The sequence below is a fragment of the Crocuta crocuta genome, unplaced genomic scaffold, assembly GCF_008692635.1.
Source record: "Crocuta crocuta isolate KB4526 unplaced genomic scaffold, BGI_CrCroc_1.0 scaffold1351, whole genome shotgun sequence".
Lineage (NCBI taxonomy): Eukaryota > Metazoa > Chordata > Mammalia > Carnivora > Hyaenidae > Crocuta > Crocuta crocuta.
Window position 1 is genome coordinate 99195 of NW_027527121.1, and position 9873 is coordinate 109067.

General features: G+C 40.8%; 1 pseudogene; it reads right to left on the minus strand.

Moving 5' to 3' along the window:
* Positions 1–9482, minus strand: part of LOC144221577 (GTP:AMP phosphotransferase AK3, mitochondrial pseudogene) — a 13885-nt pseudogene extending 4403 nt beyond the window's left edge.
* Positions 9483–9873: the final 391 nt, after the last annotated feature.

Below are 9873 nucleotides of genomic sequence, written 5' to 3' on the forward strand. Positions count from 1 at the left end.
TCGCAGTCAAGCCAGTTAAATATGTAACAGCAGAGAAGAATCCAGCAATAACAACATAAAGCTAAAGAGAATCATATTAGTGTCTAGAATGTTAATCTTTTTCTTTGTTTCAAGTGAAGTCTGTTCTTTCTGGAGTCAGTGAATGTTGGGAGGTTTCTGAAAGTTCTTAAACTAAGATTTGTTCTTGGTCAGTGATTCAGTTACCAGTAATAGTGGCACTCAGTATTAAATTGACTAGATGTACTATGGATAAGAACTGAGGGAGGGAGACAGAAATTAATAGTCTTTTTCTCCACCCTTGTCCACCCAAGGTCAAAGATTTTCTCCTCCCACCAGCCAGGGCTGTTGTTCTCTTTCCACAGCCACATGATTCATATCACTGGTTCCTCCAGCAGTTACTTCACCATATTTTCCAATCTTCCCAATGTGTTACCCAAACCATATCCATGGTTTTGTATCTATGTGGTTCATAAATTTCTCTGTATTTCTTGTACCATTTGAGATAGTCTCCCACCCTCTGACATGTGGGTTATACCCAGACCACCTTAGGGGTTATTACCTCATATTAATAATTATTGTCATCAATATTCACAATTGCCCAAATCCAGTGAGCATAGCCAGACAACTAAAGAAGCATCAGATTAGCCTCCCAAACCCATGATCTTGGCTTCTTGCATGGTCTGATAGCCTGATTTCCCAGGAGTAGTTATGGAAATAACAAATAATAGAGAAGAGTGAATTAAGTGGTTTGGATTTTCTTACAGCCCATCTGGGCCTCCTGCCCCACTCCCCAAACTCATAATTAGGCATTTTATTGAGATGCAAGGTAACCTTCTAAGGAATTACATTTAGAACCCAAACCACCTATCATAAGTGTGTGTTCCACTGTGAGCTTAGCCTTGGTTATCCAGTTATCTTTTTCATTTTCTCTTTTAAGAGTTTATCTTTTAATCCATCTACTGGATTATACAGGGCATAAAATGTCCACAGAATGCCTTTATAACTTCCCACTATTTGTTATTTTAAAAAAATTTTTAAATTTATTTCTGAGAGAGAGAGAAAGAGACAATGTGAGCAGGGGAGGGTCAGAGAGAGAGGGAGATACAGAATCTGAAGCAGCCTCCAGGCTCTGAGCTAGCTGTCAGCACAGAGCCCAACGCGGGGCTCAGACTCACGAACCGTGAGATCATGACCTGAGCTGAAGTCGGACGCTGACTGAGCTACCCAGGTGCCCCTGTTATTTTTTGCTATAATGACAGTACCAATGTCTAATCACATGTTTAGAGAATCAAAATATGCAACATAGCCCACCTAAGAGGCATTGAACAGTACGGTCTCCATTTGCTAAGTAGACAAGGATGGCAATGCCATATCCTGAAAAGGTGTCTATGAAGCCAGTGCCATGTGGCTCTCTCAAGAGGGGAGTGGGGGGGGGCTATTATAGTCTATTTGCCAGGACCAGCCAGATCTAGTACTTCTGGATAGATGCTCCAAAGTTCCCTTTGCCACTTGACTGTGTAGCTAGGAGTCTGGGCAAATTTGCCAGGCTTCTTGGCTTCTGGCACTAGGTCTTGCTTTTTGGGTTGAGCCCTGGAATCAATAGGTCTAGCTTTTGGAGTTCAGCCCTGGATTATAGATGAATTACCATACCCGGTGCAATGCTATATTTAGATGGATGCTGTATCCAGGTGTCCTTTTCTGGATGCTGCAGATCTGATCATTATGATTGCTACTTTTATGTGTCAACTTGACTGGATCACGGCTGTCCAGATTTTTGACTAAATATTATTTCTGGTGTGTTTGTAGTAATATTTCTGAATAAGATTAACAACTGAAGAGGGAAGAGGCAAGATGGCGGAGAAGTAGGGAGCACCATACATTTCACTTGCCCCCATCTCTCAAACAGAGAAGGCCTAAAGACATAGGAGCCCTTACAGAATCCAGCAGTTTGGGAGGAAAAGGAACAGAGTCTGCCGAGAAAACCTTATAGCATGAGTGCAAACTGGAAAAGATAAAATTGGGCCAAGAACAGAGACACAGAGGGAGGGGGGATCCCCCTTTGCGGGGAGCCGCAGTGAGTCTAGGGGGGAAAAGAGAGTAGCCGAAGCTGCTCAAGACACTATCCCTGTCATTGGAGAAGAGAAAAACCTCCACTAAGGACACAGAGGGACCCAGTTTCCTACTGTCCAGCTAACCCTAGGTGGGACGCACTCCTCCCAGCCAACTCCAGGAGAAACTGCTCCTCGCTCACCAGGTCGACCTGGAGGGGATGTGCGGCAGCTGCGCCTTTGTGCTTCTGGCTCGGCTGGATCCCCAGAGGGGAGGTGAGAGGCTTGAAACTGCTCGGAGGGACTCACCTGCAAGTTTATATTTGGGGAAATATTAATGGGGGGCGCAGACTAAGATCTGGAAAGGAGGCCTGGCTTGGGATATAGAGCAAAGCCCACCTTGGCTATGCCCCCGGCACAGGGAGATCACACCCAAAAGAGTGAGTTGCAATGCTTGGTTCGAGAAGGGACTGGGACACCGCCACTCTTCTCCCCACAACAGCCAAGGCAGGACACCTGGGGGATGCACTGGAACAAACCACGCCCATCCCCGCTACAGAGCTGCCCTCTTCCTTTTTTTTTTTTTTTTTTTTTTTTTTTTTCNCTGGAGTTATCAGACTATATAGTTTCTCTGAGTAGCATTATCATCATTTCTTTTGCCTCCTCTCCAACCATATTCCCCTCTTTCTCTCTCTGAATTAAGCTTCTTGGTCTTTCTGCCTGCTCATTTCATTTCCGATTTTGCTTCCTCCCTGCCCTGTCATTTCTCTCTTTGCATATGCTCTTCCATCAGCATGGTGGCATACACCCGGCTATTTATTTGTACCTGGGAAATCTGGTTCTATGCTTTAGACGGTCCTTTGTCTATTGGGATTTTTTTCTTTTTTCTTTTATTTCTTTTCTTTTTTATGTACCTTTATTTTTATTATTTGTCTTCCCGATTTCTTCAATTTTTTTTGAATGTGTCCTTTCCTTTTTTTCTTTTTCTGTTTCCCTTTTGGTTTGCGTGCTTCTTGGATTTGTCTGGGTGTTTGTGTGCTTTTGTTCCCTGTGTGTTTTTCTGTCAGGTTTTTTTTTCCAGAGCTACCTCAAAAAACAAGCCAAAGTACGCGTGGAGAGTCTCAAATACTACTACGAGTAGGAAAATAAAATAACCAAGGTCTGAACAAGAGAGACCAAGAGACACCATTCAAAGAACACTTTCCAAATGGACAGGCTCTGGACAGTCAAAGAGCCCTCTTCGCTACAGAAGTACTCACAGGTGCAGAGGGCATAACAAGCTTTTAAAACTACTAGGAGATAGAAAGCTAACCAAATGATGAAATGGAAGAACTCTCCTCCAAAGAAATTCCAGGAAGAAACGACAGCTAAAGAACTGCTCAAAGCAGATATAAGCAACATAACTGAACAAGAGTTTAGAACAAAAGTCATAAAAATAATCGCTAGGCTTCAAAAAGCATGGATGACATCAGAGAAACTATTGCTACAAAGACTATGGAGCTTAAAAATAGTTATGATGAATGTAAAAATGCTATAAATGAGATGCAAAATAAAATGGAGGCATCCAAAGCACAGATTGAAGAAGCAGAAAGAAGAATAAGTGATTCAAAAGACACAATTAGAGAAAAAGTGGAAGCTGAGAAAAAGACAGATAAACTGATCCNGGTCTTTCTGCCTGCTCATTTCATTTCCGATTTTGCTTCCTCCCTGCCCTGTCATTTCTCTCTTTGCATATGCTCTTCCATCAGCACTGCATACCCCCGGCTCTTTCGAGCTGGGNAAGTCATAAAAATAATCGCTAGGCTTCAAAAAGCATGGATGACATCAGAGAAACTATTGCTACAAAGACTATGGAGCTTAAAAATAGTTATGATGAATGTAAAAATGCTATAAATGAGATGCAAAATAAAATGGAGGCATCCAAAGCACAGATTGAAGAAGCAGAAAGAAGAATAAGTGATTCAAAAGACACAATTAGAGAAAAAGTGGAAGCTGAGAAAAAGACAGATAAACTGATCCAGGAACAAGAAAGGAGAGTTCGAGAGCTCAGCGATACAATGAAATGGAAGAATATCCATATCATAGGAATTCCAGAAGAAGAAGAGAGAGGGAAAGGGGTTGCAGGAGCCCTGGAACAAATTATACCAGAGAACTTCCTCAATCATGGGAAGGAAACAGACGTTGAAATCTAAGAGGCACAGAGAACTCCCCACAGATCTAACTCAAATTGATCCTCTGCATGATATACCATAGTGAAACTGGCAAAATATAAATAAAAAGAGAGAATTTTGAAATCAGCTAGGGATAAAAGGATCCTAACATACAAAGGGAAACCTATCACAGTGGTGACAGACCTATCTAATGAAACTTGGCAGGCCAGAAAGGAATGGCAGGAAATCTTCAAGGTGATAAACAGAAAAAATATGCAGCCAAGAATCCTCTATCCAGCAAGCCTGTCATTCTGAATGAAGGAGATATAAAAGTCTTTCCAAATAAACAAAAATTGAAAGAATTCATCACCACTAAACCAGCCCTACAGGAAATCCTGAGGGGTACTCTATGAGGAAAATGTTGAAAGGAATGCAAGATACCAGAGACACGAACACAAGCATGAATCCCACAAAGGACACAATGACTCTAAACCAATATTTTTCAATAATAACATTGAATGTAAATGGACTAAATGCCCCAATCAAAAGACATAGGGTAGCAGAAGGGGTAAAAAAGCAAAACCCATCTATTTGCTGTCTACAAGAAACACATTTTAGACTGGAGTACACCTTAAGATTGAAAGTAAGGGGACGGAGAAATACTTATCATGCTACTGGAGGTCAAAAGAAAGCTGGAGTAGCTATACTTACATTAGACACACTCGACTTTAAAGTAAAGACAGTAACAATGGATAAAGAAGGGCATTATAATTACAGGGTCTATCTAATAGGAAGAGCTAACAATTAAAACTGTTTACGCACTGAATAAGGAAGCACCAAAATATATAAAACAATTAATTACAAACATAAACACTCTTATTGATAAGAATGTGCTAATAGCAGTGGACTTTAATACTCCACTTACAGCAATGGACAGATCAACTAGACAGAAAATCTCTAAAGAAACAATGGACTTAAATGACACATTGGACCAGATGGATTTGACATATTTAGAACTCTACATCCTAAGGCTATGGAATTCACTTTCTTCTCAAGTGCACATTGCACATTCTCCAAGAAAGATCATATACTGGGACATAAAGCAGCCCTCCATAAATAGAAAATAATTGAGATCATACCATGCACACGTTCAGATCACAATGCTATGAAACTTGAAATCAATCACAGGAAGAAGTCTGGAAAACCTCCAAAAACATGGAGGTTAAAGAACACCCTACTAAAGAATGAATGGGCCAATCAGGCAATTAGAGAAGAAATTAAAAAATATATGGAAACAAATGAAAATGAAAATACAACAATCCAAACTCTATGGGATGCGGCAAAGGCAGTCCTAAGAGGAAAGTACATTGCACTCCAGGCCTATTTCAAGAAATTAGAAAAAGCGCAAGTACAAAATCTAACAGTGCACCTAAAGGAACTAGAAGGAGAGTAACAAGAGCACCCCAAACCCAGTAGGAGAAGAGAAATTAAAAAAATCAGAGCAGAAATAAACAATATAGAAACCAAAGAAACAGTTGAACAGATCAATGAAACCAAGAGTTGGTTTTTTGAAAAAATAAACAAAATTGACAAACCTCTAGCCAGGCTTCTCAAAAAGAAAAGAGAGAGCACTCAAATAGACAAAATCATGAATGAAAATGGACTTATTACAACCAACCCCTCAGAAATAAAAGCAATTATCAGGGAATACTATGAAAAACTATATGCCAACAAAATGGATAACTTAGAAGAAATGCACAAATTCCTAAACACACACTCAATACCAAAATTCACACGGGAAGAGATAGAAAACCTGAACAGACCCATAACAAGTGAGGAAATCAAATCAGTTATCAAAAACCTCACAACAAATAAGAGCCCTGGGTCATAGGGCTTCCCTGGGGAATTCTACCAGACATTTAAACCAGAATTAATACCCATTCTTCTCAAACTATTCCAAAAAAAAAAAAGAAAAGGAAAAAAGAAAAAAAGAAAANTTCGCAAATCAATCAATGTGATACATAACATCAACAAAAGAAAAGAGAAAAAAACATATGATCCCGTCGATAGATGCATAAGAGCATTTGACAAGATATAGCATCCCTTCTTAATAAAGACCCTCAAGAAAGTCAGGATAGAAGGAACTTACTTAAACATCATAAAAGCCATCTATGAGAAGCCCTCAGCTAACATCATCCTCAATAGGGAAAACCTGAGAGCTTTCCCCCTGAAATCAGAAACACAGTGGTGTCCACTGTCACCAATGTTGTTTAACATAGCGCTGGAATTCCTAGCATCAGCAATCAGACAACAAAAGGAAATACAAGGCATCAGAATTGGCAAAGAAGTCAAACTTTCACTTCTCGCAGATGACATGAATATCTACATACAAAGCCTGACAGACTCCACTAGAAGCCTAGTAGAACTGATCCATGAATTCATCAAAGTTACTGGATACAAACTCAAAGACAGAAATCGTTTGCATTTTATATACCAACAATGAAGCAACAGAAAGAGAAATCAAGAAACTGATCCCATTCCCAACTGCACATAAAAAAAAAAACACACAGAAAATACCTAGGAATAAAACTATCCAAAGATATAGGAGATCTGTATGATGAANAGAACCATCAAAGCCCTAGAGGAGAAAGCAGGAAACAACCTCCTTGACCTCCACTGCAGCAATTTCTTACTTGACACACCTCCAATGTCAAGGGAATCAAGAGCAAAAATAAACTATTGGGACCTCCTCAAGATTAAAAGCTTCTGCACGGCAAAGGAAACAATCCATAAAACTAATAGGCAACCGACGGAATGGGAAAAGATAGTTGCAAATGACATACCAGATAAGGGCCTAGTATCCCAAATCTATATGGAACTCATGAAACTCCACACCTGAAAATCAAACAACCCAGTGAAGAAATGGGCAGAAGATATGAACAGACACTTCTCCAAAGAGGACTTCCAGATGGACAATAGACACATGAAACGATGCTCAGCATCCCTCATCATCAGGGAAATACAAATCCAAACCACACTGAGATACCACCTCACAGATGGTCAGAGTGGCTAAAATGAGCAAATCAGGATTCAGTAGTTGCTGGCCAGGATGTGGAGAAATGGGCACCCTTCTACACTGTTGGTGGGAATATAAACTGATGCAGCCCCTCTGGAAAACAGTGTGGAAGTTCCTTAAAAAAGTAACAATAGAACTCCCTTATACTCAGCAATAGCACTGCTAGGAATTTACCCAAGGGATACAGGAGTGCGGATGCATGGGGCACATGGAACCCAATTTCATAGCAGCACTCTCAACAATAGCCAAAACATGGAAAGAGCCTAAGTGTCTATCAATGGACAAATGGATCAAGAAGATGTGGTTTATCTATACAATGGAATACTACACGGCAATGAGAAAGAATGAAATCTGGCCATGTGTAGCAACATGGATGGGACTTGAGGGTGTTATGCTGAGCGAAATAACTCAGGCAGAGAAGGACAGATACCATAAGTTTGCATGTATAGGAGGATTAGGAGGAACTCAATGGAGGACCATGGGTGAGAAGAAGGGAAAAAACAATGGGAGTGAGAGAGGGAGGCAAACCATGAGAGACTCTTGAATGCCAAGAAGAAAACGAGAGCTGATGTGGGTTGGGGGCAGGGGAAGGTGGGTGATGGGCTTGGAGGAGGACACTTGTTGGGATGAGCACTGGGTGTTATATATGGAAACCAACTTGACAATAAACTATTAAAAAGAACACAATTGAAGTGGTAGACTGAGTCAAGCAGATTGCCCTTTGTAATGTGGGTGGGTATCATCCAATCTGTTGAGGGCCTGAATTGGACAAAATAGCAGAAGGGAGAGTTTGTCCCCTCTTTGTCTTACTGAGTTGGGTAACCAGTATTTTGCCCTGAGACTGAGACTCATACCATCAGTTCCCCGTGGATCTCAGGCCTTCAGAGCTTTCCTGTGTCTCTGGCTTGCCCGTGTCAGATCCTGAGACTTCTTAGCCTCCATAATCACTTGAGCCAATTCTTCATAATAAATAAATGAATATGTTAATATCCAACTGGTTTTATTTTCTGGAGAACCTTGATTAATATAGATTACTATAGACAGTGGTTCTAGAGGAATAGATGTTAAGAATGAGTTTACTGAACTGTTTCAGGGTTACTGGAATTGACTCTCCATACTCATTAGATTTAAAGATGCTAATGACTATTTCCAGTAGTAAAGAGAGCAATGATAGAAAATGGCAGTATCTGGCAATATAGATATGCAAATATCTGTATTGTATATTCCTAATCAGCCACTTATAAGAAGCAAGGAATTGGGTGACCGCATATATGATGGTTTTGGATATTTTTGGAAAACTGGTGAATATAATGAGATTGGCTCATTAGGAGGTTGCTCCTAATGTCAGTGAACAAAGTAGTTTAAAGAAAGGAAAGGATGGGCTCAGGAATTTGAATTTCTATTTCAAGTACCTCATAAATTATGTGAAGCTTCTATGTGTGCCCTGAAGAAGACCCTTCTCTCTTGCATGTGTGGGGCTAGACTTCTAAAAATCAAACATAGAATTTCATCCAGCAGTTAGCAGCATTACAACACAAGTTGAACTCCCAGCCTCACATGTTGTCTACTGTTAAAGTTAGGGCATTGATTAGGAAAGAATGGAATATTGTAAGTTGGCATGGAACATATGGGAAGACCTTGATGAAGTTCAGGACATGAAGCCTCTAAATTCTTCTGAGTCTGGGGTGCCAGAGTGGCTCAGTCAGTTTAGCGTCCAACTTCACTCATGTCATGATCTCGCTGCTCACAGCTCAGAGCCTGGAGTCTGCTTCAGATTCTCATTCTCAATCTCTCTCTCTCTCTCTCCCCCCTCCCCCTTCTCATGCACTCTCTTTTTCTCAAAAATAAACAAACATTAATTTTTTTTAAATTTTAAATTCTGCTGAGTCTGCTTTGCCAGTGAAAATGGCCTCCCCACCCTCAGTAGTAGCAGCCCTTCTACCCCCATCTGAGATTAGCCTTGCATTGCCTGAGGATACTGTAATGTCTTCACCCAGGCAGTTGTCATGCAAGACAATGCTGATTCTCCTCAAGGGTCACTCCCACCACCCATTTGCTTCTAGATCTGTAACTAGATTTGTCTCAGCAGACCCATAAATGTGAGGTACAAAGCATGACCCATGAAGAGGTGTGCTACACTCCTAAAGAATTGAACTGCAACTGGAAGCATCACCTGGTTTGATTAAACTTACAATGATCCACTGTCATTCTCCAAAATCCATCTATCTTCCACATAGGCCAAACAGTCAAGTTGATGTGTGTGTGTGTGTGTGCGTGCGCGCGTGCGAGCATGTGCAGGTCACCACCAGGGGTTATGGGTCTTGTGCAATTTGCTGACATAGTAATGTCTCTACAGAGGCTGAGACTTAATCATCTAGTAGTCATCCTCCTCCCAGGCACTGATAGGGAAAAATCTGTTATAAGATGGCCAACAGAACTGATAGAGAAATTCTAGTCCCCAACTGAAGACTCCCCTTCCTTGTTCTTCTTCCTACCCTGCTTGCCTCAGACTTTAAATTACTACTAATGCAGAATGCAGAAGTAACAGACTATAAATGGTTCCTTCTGCTTACACTTGGGGATGAGACCTCTGGAGAGT